The sequence below is a fragment of the Bombina bombina genome, chromosome 3 (assembly GCF_027579735.1).
Source record: "Bombina bombina isolate aBomBom1 chromosome 3, aBomBom1.pri, whole genome shotgun sequence".
NCBI classification, from domain to species: domain Eukaryota; kingdom Metazoa; phylum Chordata; class Amphibia; order Anura; family Bombinatoridae; genus Bombina; species Bombina bombina.
The window spans coordinates 1154567731-1154581893 of NC_069501.1; the positions used below are offsets into that span (position 1 = coordinate 1154567731).

At 39.4% G+C, this 14163-nt stretch overlaps 2 protein-coding genes across 2 annotated transcripts in view; one reads left to right on the top strand and one right to left on the bottom strand.

The window, feature by feature from the left end:
* ELMOD1 (ELMO domain containing 1) overlaps positions 1 to 14163 on the bottom strand; it is a 249110-nt gene that overhangs the window by 152822 nt on the left and 82125 nt on the right. The window lies entirely within an intron of this gene.
* Positions 1 to 14163, top strand: part of ALKBH8 (alkB homolog 8, tRNA methyltransferase) — a 532982-nt gene that overhangs the window by 121653 nt on the left and 397166 nt on the right. The window lies entirely within an intron of this gene.

Here is a 14163-nt window from a genome sequence, read left to right on the forward strand (position 1 = left end):
CCTACCCCAAAAGGCAAGAGAAAGTGAAAAGCATAGCAATCCTCAAAAAAGAGGAGAGAAACACTGGCGAAAGAGATCTGAAAATTGAACAATCCAATCCACAAGGAGTACCAATAGGGGGGAATAATCGCCACCTACACCAGGTACTGGAGATTTCCATGCAGTCATCTAATTCTCCCCCCTCGGAAGGGAGGGCTCTAGCTCCTGTCCAAGGACCTCAGGAACTACAAATATACTGCAATAGCAGAATTCGTAATCCCAGCAAAACACGTAAGCTATGCAGGGACAAAACACTTAGTATCGAGTACAACCAACATTGGACGCCCCACCAAGATGAAATAACGTAGGACCAGCCTGATATCTAGGATAGAAGGGCCTCCTATAACTTGTAGAAACAAAAAAAACAACATCATAACAAAAGGGTAAGCAAACTTAGTACCCAAATAGGACCAGCCTGTGGTCAAGGATACAAAATGTCTGATATAACCTCAAAAGAACAGAGTGAACTAGTACCCAACCAGGACCAGTCTGCTGACCAGGGTACAACCGAAATGTTTAAGGACTAACTGCTAACTGAAAGTTCTAAACCTTAGCAGGGCTAGACTAAACAAACAGACAAATGAGCTCTGAGGCTTAAACATTGTCTCTTAAAATCTTTTTTTTTTTTTTTCTCTATTTCCGCAGGAAGCAACAACCATCACGACCATAAAATCGCTACTATCAAAATCCCAGAGAAGAAAGGAGTTTCCTAAAAGGAAAAGTCTACAACAGTCTCTAGCTCCGGGAAAAAAAGAAACACATCCTAACCGGATAAAAAGAAAGTAGGCAGCACCAGCAGGTGAACGCCAAAAAGGATAGAAACACTAACAGGGCCAGCCTGTCCGAGACCTGATTCCTCAAGAGCTCAGAACTGGGGATTAGATACACAAAACAAAAGAGAATCAGGAGTAGGATCCATATCCGTCCACTCATCTAGTGCTGTTCGCATCAGAATCAGAAGACTGAGGATCCAGAGGCCAATAAAGACTGAAATCCTCCAAAGCCGCCAATACCTGCCTCAGCAGTACACGCAGGCACGTCAGTCTGAATCTAAAGGCAAAATCCATCTCTGACAGGGCATTTGAAGGCCCCGACCCTGATGGCAGTACCCCTGAAGCCTCAGAAGGAACCGCTCCCCCAGAGGAAAAACCCGCCTCACCTGGCGTCCCCAGTTTAAGAGGACACAGCTAAGCTCTTCGTTTGCCCTCAGGAAGCTGTAAATGCACCAACGCCAAGAATATGGCCATGCTCAACCGAGTTGTAACCTCTGGTGGAAATAAACCTCCTTCTGGAGAAGGGGTAACGGCATTTGGGACAACTGCCTGTGTAGGAACAGAAAATTCCACAGACAGCACCTCACGGGACACAGAATTCTCAGAGGCGGATGGCTCAGCGGTCTCTAATCTCTACCCAGAGGAAGAAAAGAGCACTCTATTACGGCATACAGAACATAATTGATTGGGCTAGATTACCCGGGCCTCCATACAATCTAAGCAGGAAACAGAATCTGAATCAGAGAAATCCTCCTCAGAAAAATCAGAAACCTCTATAACTTGACAGGACAAATTTTGTACAAACAAAACTGGCACCTCACACCCCCAATGGCTGGGGCACTCACCACCGCCTATGATCCAGACAAGTAGAGAACAGACCCTCTCCACCGACCTTCGGTCAAGAATACGGAAATGGAAAATGAAAACGTGACCACGCCCAGTCACAAGGTGCAACCAACAGGTCAAGGAAAAGCGTGCCAGTCCCATGAAGAAACTGCGTAGCTCGAAAAACCCTGTACGTTCCGTAAAAGCCATGAGCCCCAACATCACTACACATAAGCAGACAGAATCACATAACAAATATGATTAAAGTCACCCACTGTTCAATAACCCCCCTCAGGAGATATTAACCCTTGATTCCATAAAGATAAAGGAGTCCCACTGAGACCCTGTGTTCTATGCTTACATTATATTCCCACAGTGAAAGGAAAATGAAACGATCTTACCGGAATCTATGCCTTAACACGGTCCTTCAAGTGTGACAAATAGTAGCATCGCTTCTGACATGGACTTGAGTGAAAAAAGCAGGCAGCAAAACTCGTCAACGCTGATTGCTTATGGAGCTGTTGATATGAGTAAGGATGGTTTCCCAGAAAGACTCTTCCTGCATCTCCGGACTCCAACTTTCATCCAAGCTCTCACTGAGAGGCTGACAGGACTACTTAAAACTCCAGTCCCATCTCAAAGAGTACTACCCTCCATAAGACTTGAGTGAAAAAAGCAGGCAGCGAAACTCCTCAACGCTTATTGCTTATACACAAAGCTCATCTTGATAAGACACTGGACAATCCCACAATTTTCCCGCCACTCCTGCCCCTCCAGACAGACCGGCGCCTCCATAGGAGACTCCTAGGACCCAGGGGTGGCGGTTTCAGGGTGATCCCGGGGAAGCAGCAGCACTTCCAGGGTACCATTTAAAAGCTCTCTGTCCCAAGACGGTGTGATTCATTACTGGGGACCGGAGATATAGTCCGTTGAAGTTATGGGGGTAGAAGTGTCCAAAACCCCCGGTTCCTAAAGGAGTTCCCCTCCGGTAATTCCCCCACCTCTTGTCCTTCCTAGGGGCTACCAATCCCAAAAGAACAGAGCTCTGGGGCAAAGGGCAGCTAGAGCGACCAGGGGTAAAGTTAGCAGGTGTCCTGCTGTTCTGTGGCCGACCGGGAGTTCCAGGAGCCCGGCCAGCCTGAGAGGGGTTAGGCGGGTGTCCATTGTGAGGTGGCTGACTGGGAGTTCCAGGAGCCTAGCAGCCTAGGAGGGTTTTTCCGGTCAGACACCAGCTCTTTCAAAACCAGTTCCTGTGGGACAAAACAAGCAACAGGAGGAGAAAAAGTTGTAGACAGAAATGATGGGACAAAGTTTTCGAAGACAGAGCGCTCTACAGGTGCTTTAGTAACTTGATCATCCAAGCTGTATGGATCGGTCAAGTAAGTAGGTACTGACTGATGTGGGAACACAGATTATCCCTTTATTGTAACATCACATAACATTGTGCTGCACATATGTAGCTTTGGGTACTATGCATTTGTATGAGACAATATCTGGCTGCAAAATCAAGGCCATGTGTTTATTGACCCCATACTTGCGGCTAACAACTAGAAACCTAATTGTAAACAAGTATACAACTTAGTAAAAGGAGTTAGGCTCTGCGAAACTAATTATTTGTAAACTCTGCAGAACTGATATAGGTTACAAAGAATATTATTCCATACCATTCATACTATTAATCTATATCGAATTAACTAGGAATAATCATTCATACATAAGCATAGGCTAAGTTAAAAACACAAACCAAGAGACAATAGTAGTGAGTCTGTTAAAGTAATATACTAATATAGTCAGCCAGCAAAGTATTATAAAAGGTAAACTAAGCCCTTACAATCCGAGGGCTGATTTAGGATTACTCTTATATTTTTTATAGCTGGTAGGCTGAGACTAACATAAATGATTTGTAACAGAGACTGATTTTACATGACCCCGGTAAGCGAATTAAAAGAAACAAGGAGAGACGAAGCTATTCCTAGGGACCCTGACACGCGTTTCACAAAAAACGCTTCCTCAGATGAAGATAAAAGGGAAGTGGCTGCTAGATCTTGTTCCTTTGAAAGCTGCTTGATAGCTCAGGTCTGGTTACACTGATTAATTTCAGCCTGCTTGGCTTGCATATCTTTGCTGCAACACAAGCACACAGCTCCACCTACTAGCCTTCCCTTATTTTAATCAATGCACTGCTTCTCAGTGCTTTTCAATAGCAGTCACATGACTGAAAAAAGGGTGTTATTCTGAAACGGAGCAAATTGAACTGGCGCAAAACGAGGGCCACCTGTATTTTTGTGTATTTTTTTAACAAAAGTTTAAATGGTTTAACAATAAAGACATTTTTTTCACAGCCTTCGTTGCTCATATTAACCAAGGGTGCTAATATTAGTGGAGGGCACCTGCTGCCATTTTTCTTAAAGTCACTCCCACTAGACAACCAGGGAACACTGATATTTAATAACATTAATAACATTAATAAATAAAACTTTTGAAGGGCAAAGTGATATAAAATGACCTCTCAAAATTTGTTGCCACACTCTATCCTGCTGCCCTAAGCACAGGCCTAGTTGGCTTAAATGGATAGTAAAGTCCAAATTAATGATTTGATTTAGGGCATGCAATTTTAAATAACTTTCTAATTTACTTTTATCATCAAATTTGCTTTGTTCTCTTGGTATTCTTATTTGAAAGCTAAAACCTAGGTAGGCTCATATGCTAATCTCAAAGCCCACCTCTTATCTGAATGCAATTGACAGTTTTTCACAGCTATAGGGCATTAGTTCATGTGTTTCATATAAATTGTGCTCACACACGTGAAGTTATTTAAGAGTCAGCACTAATTGCCTGAAATGCAAGTCTGTCAAAAGATCTGAGATAAGGAGCCAGTTTGCAGAAGCTTAGATACAAGGTAATTACAGAGGTAAAAAGTGTATTTCTATAACAGAGTTGATAATGCAAAACTAGGGAATGGTAAATAAAGGGATTATCTATCTTTTTAAACAATAACATTTTTGGTGATTACTATCCCTTTAAGTTAAAATACAACTCTGCATCATGTGCAACTGTAAAATATGGGGCATCATTTAGTAATGTAAAAGGACTCAGTAATGTCTTTTATGTTTTACAAAGGAAATTATGTTATGTGATTATAAATACATTTTGGGCTAGATATCGGGTTTTTACGTGCGTCAGAAAAACTAAATTTATGCTTACCATGCTTACCTGATAAATTTCTTTCTTTCTTGACACGGTGAGTCCACGGATCATCATAAATTGCTGTTGGGAATATCACTCCTGGCCAGCAGGAGGAGGCAAAGAGCACCACAGCAAAGCTGTTAAGTATCACTCCCCTACCCACAACTCCCAGTCATTCGACCAAGGAAAGGCAAGAAAGGAAGCAACAAAAGGTGCAAAGGTGCCTGAGGTTTATATAATAAAAAACTGTCAGAAAAAACAAGGCGGCAGTGGACTCACCATGTCAAGAAAGAAAGAAATTTATCAGGTAAGCATAAATTTCGTTTTCCTTCTAATGACACGGTGAGTCCACAGATCATCATCAATTACTGTTGGGAATCAATACCCAAGCTAGAGGACACAGATGATAAGGGAGGGACAAGACAGGTAACCTAAACAGAAGGCACCGCTGCCCAAATAAAAACAAAACCTTTCTCCCAAAGTAAGCCTTAGCAGAAGCAACATATCAAATTTATAAAGTATGCATAGAGGACTAAGCTGCAATCCTGCAAACTTGTTCAACAGAAAGAAGAACCAGCCCTCATGGAATGAGGCGTGACTCTCTCATGAGGCTGAAATCCAGCAGTGACATAGGCCAAAGGATAAGAGCGAATGAAAATGAGCCATAGTTCTCTGTCCTTTGCGTTTCCCAGAGAAACAGACATACAAAACAGAAGACTAACGGAAGACCTTAGTCGCCTGCAAGAAGAATGTCTGCGCATGCACCACAACTAGGTTGTGGAACAAACACTCATTATGAGAAGGAGGAATAGGGTACAACTATTTCCTGACCAGTATATCTATTTAAAACCACTCTAGGAAGGGAAACTAACGTAGCACGCAGTGCCACCTTATTTGGAAAAGATAAGATAAGGAGACCATAAAGCAATGCCAAGAGTTTAGAGACTCTCTTAGTAGAAACAAAATCTTCCAAGATAACATCTTAATATCTAAGGAATGTATAGGCTCCAACATGGCCTGATGCAAGGCTAAAAGAACAAGGTTAAGACTCCAAAGTGGAGCAAATGATTTAACACAGGCCTGATGCTGACCCAGGCCTGACAAAAAGATTGGACTTCCGGCACGTCCATGAGACACCTGTATAGCAGAATGTATAAGACAGAGATCTGACCCCTGAGGGAACTGCCTACTCCAAGCCTTCCTGGAGAAAGACAAATCCCAGGAATCCTGACCCAACTCCAAGAGAAACCCTTGGATTCAAACCAATAAGATATTTATGCTACATCTTATGTAAAACCTTCTAGTAATTGGCAAGCAAGCCTGAAACATGGTCTTAAAGACCGAGGCAGGAAAACCATGCTTAGACCAACTAAGCGAACAATATCCAAGCAGTAAGCTTTAGAGAAAACGAAAATAAAATGAAGGCAGGAACCCTATTCAGAAGGTCATTACTCAGAAACAGTCTCCAAGGAGGGAGAGGAGATCATTACTCTAGATCTGCATACCAGATCCTGTGAGGCTACACAGGAGCTAATAGATTAATCAACTCTTTCTCCTGCTAGATAGGATAATAACTAGTGAAAGGAGAGAAAAATGGGGGAATTAGATATGCAAGACTGATTCCTAAGAAAACAACCACCAGAAATTTTAGCAAGGTAGTCTGTGATCACATGACCCTGAACTTAACCACATAAGCTTGTCAGTCTGCCGAAACGGCAGTAGCCAACACCAGAATCCCCCATTTTAGGGTTTACCTGGAAGACACCTCCAGACAGAGAACCACTCACCGGAGTGAATTATCAGACTGATTAAAAATTCAATTGTTCACCCCTAAAGAGAGGAGAACAACCAGCCATTGTGAATTGCCACTGAACAATCAAATCAGCTCTTACAAGACTAAGGAACTCCGAGTTCCCCCCTAGTAGATGAATTAAGACAGAGATTAAATGCCAATTTAATGACAACTGAGGCCAAGCCATCAGAGTAAAGTAACTCACCCTCATACTTAAAGGAGGAACGCATACACTTCTGAGAATAAAATCCCCATGCCTTCCAGGAATGTTTCCAGAAGCACGCACCCTGAGACAGGTACTCCAGAAAACCAGTACCAGAGGTAGTCTCTCATCCACTGATCCCGATCTATCCACCGAGTCAGATCCGAACATTCTCCATTTTAGAGAAACTTGCAAAGGAAATTATATCTATGAAAACCATAATAGCAATTCCCACCCAACCATCTGGTTGCAAAATGACTAAGCTATCCACCGAACTACCAGAGATTCCTGATGGCCAGACAGAAGACAGCAGGAAGAACAAATGGAAAAACTCCTTGATTACCTGGTCCCAGATAAAGATCTTCTATTAGACAGAGAATCTATAAAGATCCCCCATAAATCACCCTTGCAGATGGAGTAAAGGAACTCCTCTCCAGAATCATTTCCCACCATAGGAAAGAAGACTGGACAAGGTCTCTTGAAAAAGAGATTGCTCGAAGGAAGAATGACACCTGATCATATTTCAAGACCTAGAAGTCCCTCTAGGATGACGAAACTCAGAAACTTGAGAAGATACTGATCAAGGGAACAATATGTACACATCCCTCAGGTCTATGTTCGTTATGAACAGACCCCTCTTGTACCAAAGAAAAGTAGGTACTACTTTGAAGGTCAGAACCTGAGAAAAACTTGAGGAAATACCTAGATCTCATTCCCAGACTTGAACAATCACTCCCAGAGATGAAGAGCTCGAACCCAGTTCAAGGAAAACCTCTCATCAAAACTGGACAGCAGATACTCTAGAAGGATAAATCTGCCCACGGGAGGAAATCTTAGATTAAACTGAGATTAGTTAGAAACTAAGGCCTGACAAACCCTGCAGAAAACGGAAAAAACAAACCTTCCGTTAGTCCTACTATCTTGACATGTGGAAGAAGGATAATACTGCCAGATCAAATCCAACAAGGTCTCATCCTTGAAAGGAAAAACCAGAAGCATGGAATTGTAGAAACTTAAAACATTGAAGCTGCCACTACAGAGATATGAATTTAGGCTGAATCACTGAGTCACAGGTAGGTTTCTTCGCTGATCAATAAATCAGCCACAATGCTTTAAAAGACATACTGATTTGTTAAGTATCGAAAGAAGGACACAAAGGTCCATAATTGTTTACAAGCTCTGAATCATGAGCCTTCAAGCCAGGCTTGCTAACCACTAGGCCACAACAGCCATCAGCAGGCTAGCACAACAATTTTAAGATGACAATACTTTGCTCTGAAAGAATATTTAAACTCCAGCTTCTAAATACAATGTAATAGTACTTTGCATTGTAAATTACGGCTAATCACCCGTAAGGGTCTCAAGGTGCTGAACATTTTATCAACCTCGGAAGGATGAAAGGCGAGTGGACCTCCCAGAGGATCAAACCTGCAACCCTTGGACTGCTTCAGAGCTCAGCCACAGTGCAATAGCATACTGAGCTATCTGTCCTTTTATCTAAGGACCAAAAAAAGCTAGCTACCATCCATAGGGGTCTACGCTCTCTGGCCCCAGTAGAAAAGCTTCTACAAGTTGCATGTAAATGGAGCCAGCGACAGAAAGGTCTTTAAAGGACAGGAGACAGAGGGAAAGGTATCTCCAGTAACTTCCACTGTCAGTATATACCAGGGTTATAATACAATTTATTTGTTATTATTCTTTAAAACAAACCCCCAATTAAAAATGTATATGTGAAAAAATTTAAATTAATAATTATTACTCAATTCTTTAGATTAGTTAAACACATATAAACACATTGAATTATATTTATAGAAACTAGATTATGAATCAACCATACAAATATGCTGTTATAATATTCTTACAAAGATCATAAAAAAATATACCTTTAAAAGGAACTTACTCACAATGAATCACATTAAAATACCACAATAAAATACCAGAGTATGGACCTTATGGACCGTTACCTTAACAATGCTTAGACAATATAACAAAATACTTTAACATCCAATTGATATGCCAATTTATCTGAACTGAAATAACCTCTTAACTGAAATAGGGCAAATTCTAATATATATATATATATATATATATATATATCAATAATTTTTAAACATTAATATGTAATACCAGTATACTTACTACAATCTAATTATCTAATTAACTACAATCAAACTAAAGCTTTAGAATATCTTTGATTTAAAATATTAAATTTACAGTTGCTTATACTTTACAAGATCACCAGTTTGAGAATTCAGTTAATATCCAAATATGTCTATCGTCATATATTTTAGGAGAATTATGCACATTTGTTAGAGAATTAATCTTGATAGTCTCTTATCCACAAAGAGTGTCCCAATGTATTACAGAAAACTGTGTTCGCACACTGGTCTCTCTATAAGCAAAAATGGCAACAAGCAGGATTGCAAACAGTCACCAAGAAATTTCATCCAAGATCTTTTTTTCTCTGTGTGCAGAGTTTTTGTCTGAGACAAAACTCCACCCCATCTCTTAATCATTCAATAGATTTGGATACGCACTCTTCTCTGATTGGCTACTGGGAAATGTCATTTTAAAAGCCAAATTCTTTTGGTTGTAATTCTAGATTTAGGCTATTGGGGGCAGCAGACAAGACAAACAGTTTCATTTTCAACACTGCTATACAGTAAATACAGTTCTTATATATATTTTTATCAAATGCCTATTTTTATATACTTTTAACCTCCTAGTTTTAATAATTATATGTTCCATATGTTGTCCGTTTAATATCATTTTATTCTGAGTATTTCAAGATTAAGCATGAATATATTCCACTTATAATATCTTAAAAATGCATTTAAAAATCATACTTTCTATGAAAAGATTTAAAGGATTATAATACCTTCATCATGGACTCAATTACTTTCTCAGCTATCATCTTAATATCACATACATACCTTGAGATCAGCAATCAGAAGAAGTTTCACATAATTATATCTATATTGGATTACTATCCCATATAAATATTTAATATCTGTATATCTCTTGCTGAGTGTATAAAACATATGATATTATTTAAAACACCAATTATATATGTACTTATTAGATGCCTGAAAATATATAAGAATATGTTATCCATTAAATTTATTACAAACCTAAAATGCATTTCTCAGATCCATGGACATATACATTTTTATACAAGACTGAAGTATACCTTATTGAAAATTAAACCTAAGTTGTACTTTAAAATGAATTTCAGAGTTATAATCAGGGATAGGCAAGCTGTCCGTACACGGACACCAGTGTCCGTGACTAGCCTTTGTAGTGTCCGCCACAACCTTAGTATATCTTTTCTTTCTGATTAAATAATATGAATAAAAAAATGTAGTGTGAATAAAGTTAGTGGCTTGTCAAGAGACTGCTAGCAATATTGGGTGATAAGTTATGGAATAAATAATGCCTGAGTGAAATACTGGATGTGCATCTGTATAATAACACCCAGCTCTATGACACTGGCACATGCATATAGCCAGATCAGGGCTGGTTATAGGGTCAGTGGTATCTGCATCAGTATAATAACACCCAGCACTATATAATGACACAGTAGTGACACTGTTTAATGGGTATAGCCAGAGGAGGGCTGGTTATAGGATCAGTGGTATCTGCATCAGTATAATAACACCCAGCACTATATAATGACATAGTAGTGACACTGTTTCATGGGTATAGCCAGAGGAGGGCTAGTTATAGGGTCAGTGGTATCTGCATCAGTATAATAACACCAAACACTATATAATGACACAGTAGTGACACTGGCACATGGGTATAGCCAGAGGATGGCTGGTTATAGGATCAGTGGTATCTGCATAAGTATAATAACACCCAGTGCTATATAATGACACAGTGGTGACACTGTTTCATGGTTATAGCCAGAGGAGGGCTGGTTATAGGGTCAGTGGTATCTGCATCAGTATAGTGACACTGGCACATGGGTATAGCCAGAGGAGGGCTGGTTCTAGAATCAGTGGTATCTGCATCAGTATAATAACACCAAGCACAATACAAAGACACAGTAGTGACACTGGCACATGGGTATAGCCAGAGGAGGGCTGGTTATAGGATCAGTGATATCTGCATCAGTATAATAACACCAAGCACTATACAAAGACACAGTAGTGACACTGACTCATGGATATAGCTAGAGGAGGGCTGGTTATAGGATCAGTGGTACCTGCATCAGTATAATAACACCCAGCACTATATAATGACACAGTAGTGACACTGGCACATGGGTATAGCCATAGGACGGCTAGTTATTGGATCAGTGGTATCTGCATCAGTATAATAGCACCCAGCACTATATAATGACACAGTAGTGACACTGGCACGTGGGTATAGCCAGAGGAGGGCTGGTTATAGGATCAGTGGTATCTGCATCAGTAGAATAACACCAAGCACTATAAAATAATGTTTTTAATTTCAAATGTAACTTGGTGTCCTTCACTAAGGTCTTTACTTTGGAAAATGTCCGCCACAGCCTTTGTCAGTGCCTATCCCTGGTTATAATGCAAACATGCGTTTCTGTTATCCAGCCAAATGCGTATCTAGTCTTCAAAGGAAATCCATTGAGCCATTGTGTTAAATTATCACATGTGTCTGTTAGCTCATAATATCTTGAAATTCTGTTAGCTCATCTGAAAATAGTGCAGAATTTAATCTCCAATATTCCAGGATGCATCCTGGCCTGGGTAACCATCAGGCCCCATGTCTACCCCCTCCTGTGCTATAGTGAGTCCAATTCATATCAAATTAGATTTTAGCTAAAAATGAAATATTAGATTCTATGATACATCTGTAGTTTATTTAAGGTTACTTCACAGGTACCCTGACACCACCTAGGAAGAAAAATCATAGAAACTGATAAAGTTTACAAAACTTCCAAGAGTTGACAATGACAGGAGTATCGGTGTCTACCAGGTAGCTAAAACCTCCTTTAACAGTACACGAGGTGTGCAAGCATATATCTGAAGTAGTCAACTCCAGCATTAGATAAAGGAATTATACTGATCAAATCTGAAATTCCCATCAGGAACCTCCTCACCCGTCTAGGAGAGGGGGCGATCCTCCAGGAGAATGAGAGGAACCGCAGGGCACTGCATGTGACACCATAGAGGCTTGGGACAAGTAAGGAGAAACTATGGCATTGCCTGAACAGCATCATCCTGGGAGACATGAGACTGAGGGAAATATCTTTTAAAATGCGCCCCAGAATAAAGAGCTCTGAAAGGCATATTCAGGTGGCACTATCAACATATACAAATGTAGTTAATTATTGCAGTGTATCAGGAAAACAAACAAAACAAAACTTTATTGTTGAAAAAAATATATAAAGGGACAAGAAAAATATATTTTTTTAGTAACAAATCCCTCTTAACATATAAATAAATATCCCCATGCATTAATCTTGCTGTAAGCAAAATTGCAAATCACCCTGGTTGTTTACCAGAACTACAGGGGCATACATAAAAAATTTAAACTTACAATTTATACAAACGTACAATTAAACTCCCCAAAATGGACTGTTAAATAATACAAAGTGTTACACTTCTTAAACATGTGTTACTAGCTCAATATCAGTATCAGGACATAGAAAAAAAATTGCACAAGTAACCTGGGTCTATTCCGACACTGTTTTAACCAAGCCGACTCAGACACTTAGCTGAAAGATCGCCGCTCTGATCACAACCGGAGCTATATGAAACTCAGATCGCTTGCTATAAGAAATAGCCCAAAATGGCGCCGCTCCTCTTACTGAAGGAAAAAGAAGGCAGAGACATACCAAGAACGGCATGGAGATGAAGCGTGCAAACATTGCGCTTCATCCTGCTGTTACTAAGCCGTATTTACTCTGTCACCATTCTTAAAAAGTCTGTCCCAACAGAGAATCACACCCATTATGCTGTGTATCACGGATAAACAGGACACTCTAAGCTACAGAGGTTTTATGCACCAAACTCATTCAGTCATAGCATCCTCCTCATAACAATGGTGCTGGTTCGTTTGCAAGGCACCCAAAACAGAGTATACAGCATTTTAAATTGAGTTTTAAAAAGGTGTTAACTCCATGCGTTGCAGGAGATTAACCTTTTATTCCCCATAGTATAAAAATCTATAGTGCCTGCACGCTGCCAGAAACACCTTTACTAAGGGGTTTGCATCTCAAATTAATTACAAGATAATGCTAGAGTCCATAACCCCATCAGTGCCAGCCTTCTAGTCCCAGAAGAACAAAAGGTACTTACCTGCATTCTAGTCTACCGGCAGTCAGACGACTCACAAAGTTTGAGAGGATGCCGCTCCTCACAGAGTAAACTTACTCAGGCTTTCTATACCAGGGCACCAACATGCTAGGAAAAAGCAGCAAAGCACACTTTACAAGTTTCTAATTGCTTTAAAGCCCCACAGCCCTGCTGAAGAGACTAACGTGGAGTACAGCTATACCCAAATTGTGATGGAAGATCAGAGCAATCTTGCCTTGTCCTCAAAATAAAAAAATCTTGATAGAAGAAACTTAATCAGGACACCTAATTACTTCACCTCCTCCTTGCACTAGAGGCAAAGAGAATGACTGGGGGTTGTGGGTACATATATATGTGTGTACATATGTGTGTACATATGTATTTATGTATATGTGATTTTACTATATATTTACTGTACATATTTAACATTCCAAAAGTTTTTACATACAGAATAATGTAATTTTTATTGTAATTATATATTTATATTTATAAATATAATGATATCTATCTGTATATACCTATACTTGTATATCTATTCCTATAGATATATAGGTAAATACAGTATATCTATTTTACATTAACATTATCACATATATATATAGTAATATATATTTAATAATAAAAATTACATTTCTTTCTATGTCAAGAACATAGAAATGTAAAATATGTGTAACGTGATGTGTGATTCGATATTTAGGTCTAGCACATTGTCGGGTCAGCGCACATGAAGAATTACTAATCTTGTATAGTGTTTTTAAAATATTACATATAAAATATAAAATAAAAAATTATATTAATTAAAAATCATTGTACATACTGTAAAAAATTATTTATTCTGCACTCTCCATTGACTTCTATGGGGAGAATACGTTAACACAGTCATGATACTTCTTATTACTCTCAACTTTAAATACGCACGGAATGAAATACGCAAAAAGATTAATTGTAGCGAAGTTTACACTTCAGTGAAACCGTTAAATAGCACACCACTTGTAATCTAGCCCATAATCCTTACAACACTGAAAACTGTTTATAAGTAAGATACTATTTTTTTAAGAAATTGATATCTAA